Below are 2,543 nucleotides of genomic sequence, written 5' to 3'. Positions count from 1 at the left end.
CGTCTCCGCCGAGAGACTCTGAGGCAGGCGGCGAGCTGGGGGAAGAGGGGGTGGTCCTTGGAGGAGAAAACCTCCCCTTGCTGGCTGCTCCCCAGGAGGAGACACTGATGCTGCAGCCCGCACAGAGCAGTGGGGCTCATGCCAGTCACCAGCATCCCACCCCTGCCCCCTGTCCCCTGGGATACAGCCCCGGCACGGAGCCAGCCCGGGGACCAGCAGTGCTGATGCCAAAATTTGTGGGATTGGGTGGAGGGGGCTGTCAGAATGGAGTGGTGTCTCCAGTTCTGCCTCTTCTTCCTCCCAGGCATGCTTGGAGCATCACCTGAGCTTCATCCGGCTGAATTCTGCCGAGGGGGAATGCAGGGGCCATGCCGTGCCTCCAGCCCCATCCGGGCAGCATCCCAGGACGAGCGTCCGTGGCCCTGCGCCGCCTCTCCCGCTTACAGGATCCCCGTTAGTGACACACTCACGGGCGCTGCTTCCAGCTCTGTGCTTGATGCAACTGGACAATTCCTGCTTTTTCTGCTCTGCCTTGAAAATCAGATGGCTCCTCGCCTTGTTTTCTCATGCGGAAGAGCTGACACTTAGTCACATCCTATCGTGCCTGCCTCTCTCGTACACAAACGGGCTCGGGCCAAGCACTCTCCCCGCTGCCCACGGCCCCAGTGCTCAGCGTTAGGCGATGGGGAGCTCTGCCCTTCTGGGGGACTTGTGGCCAGGAGGGCCAAACCGGAGCTCAGGCTCCCCAGGATCATCTAGCACCAGCAGCCAGCTGGGGCTCACACTTCTCCCCAGCAATCTGGGCTCAGCATCAGCTCTTGCAGCGACGCAGAGGTCTCCGCTCTGACTTTATGCCACTCATGACACAGCACATGGCATCTCCGGGAGCCACCAGTGCGTAGCTCTCACTACGCAACGCTCCCGGATGCTCTCCTGCCGGCTGGGATTTGGCCAGCACGTGACAAGGAGGCACTCAGCAGTGAAATGTCTGAGGATGCTTTCCTTCCTCTAAGTTGGATTCTGGTTACCCCATGCCCAGATCAAAAAAAAGCTGCTTACTGTCACTGGAGATCCAGCCTGGCCCCAGCAAGGCAGGTGAGACTGTGCAAAATGGTCTCCAGCCATTTGTTGTGCCTGTCTATGGAAGGGTACACTCCTGTGCTAGCTACAAAACCAGGAAATGACCTGGGAGGTGTTTATTTTTATTTTTATAAACCTTGAAATGGAGTTCAAGGGATTTCTTAGCTGGCATTGGGGTTGACGTAGACACAGGGGCAACTCCTGCTGTGGACAAGTGTATGGTGGGTAAACCCAAAGCCACATCCCTCTGCGGACAGTGTTTCCTCAGTTATTGCCCCAAAAATGCTGCTGCATTTGCCCTTGTCTTTACAACAAGGACAAGGATTAACAGCAGTGACATACCAGCTCTTTTGGGGGACACTGAGGTCATCTCTGGGAGCCAAACACCGCAGCAAGGGGACAGCCTCACCTGCAGGCAGCAGGGTGCTCCTCCTGCAGTGAGAAGGGGCTGTTGGGTCCCGCTGGGGACCTGGTGAAGGACCTGGGTATGGTCCATGCTGGCCCTGGCTGCTAAGCACTGGAATCCCCTCATGGTTTGTTGCTGTCGGAGAGGGAATCTTTGCCTGGGGCTATGAAATGGGGGAGCAACGAGTGCTGCCTCTTGTGCGACCCTGCCAGCTCTCCCCCTGCTCCCGCTGTGGGCTGAGGACAGAGGATGCTCCAAAGAATCCCTGAAAACAAAGCTTTTGCCTCTAAATTTGGCCCAGAGCGAGAAGCGCTCAGCCCAAAATGGAAGCATCCCCTGGGCTGGTTTCGTCAGGCACGCTGGGGAAGCGGTGGGTGAGGCGGCAGCCCCAGATAACCTTCCGTCCACCCACCTTCGTGATGCAGAGCCAAGGGGAGGAGGGGGATGACTAAAGGCGGAGAGGAACAGAATAACGAGCGACGCGTCTTCCCTTGCGACACCAGCCATGCGGCGAGGCCGAGCCACCCGGTGTGGCAGTGAGAAGGAGGCAAGTGTGCCACGGAGTACCACGGGCAGCCTCCCGCCTCGGCCATCCCCGCTCGGCAGGGCTGTGCCCATCTCTCAGAGCCAACCTTGGGACAGCTTCTCCCGCTCCCTCTCCCTCCCTCCGGCTTCCTGAGCAGCCGGGAAAGCCCTCCCTGCCCCGCGTGGGGCCGGCTCGCCCCTGGATATGCCCCATCCGCGGTGGGAGCTAATTTTAGCCGTGGCCGGTGTGGTGCATGCCATCAGCCCTGCGTTGCCAACAGACAAGAAAAGGCTTGAGCCTTTTCCCCTCGTTGTGGCCCGCTTTACTAGAAAACCCATCCTCGCTGCTTGGCACCCCCGGGCTGTGTGCCTCGGAGCGATGGGGAGGCCGGTCCGCCGTGCCCAGCCGTGGGGTGCGCCTGCCTGCGCGCCTGCCCGAGCAGAGCTCCCTGCACCTCCATTTTCCGGGAAAGGCGGTGACAAAGAGCCTGCCAGCCCAGCTCTGCGCTGGCGGCTTTGCGGGGGTGAGGGT

The 2,543-nt window shown here is 60.2% G+C and overlaps 1 protein-coding gene across 1 annotated transcript in view; it reads right to left on the bottom strand.

Moving 5' to 3' along the window:
• LOC104618559 (disks large homolog 3-like) overlaps positions 1-2,543 on the bottom strand; it is a gene marked incomplete at both ends in the record, with an annotated part of 17,237 nt that overhangs the window by 7,552 nt on the left and 7,142 nt on the right.

The sequence above is a fragment of the Phaethon lepturus genome, unplaced genomic scaffold, assembly GCF_000687285.1.
Source record: "Phaethon lepturus isolate BGI_N335 unplaced genomic scaffold, ASM68728v1 scaffold27113, whole genome shotgun sequence".
NCBI lineage: Eukaryota > Metazoa > Chordata > Aves > Phaethontiformes > Phaethontidae > Phaethon > Phaethon lepturus.
The sequence above is the reverse complement of the archived record's forward strand: the minus strand, read 5'-3'. Positions and strand labels throughout refer to the sequence as shown.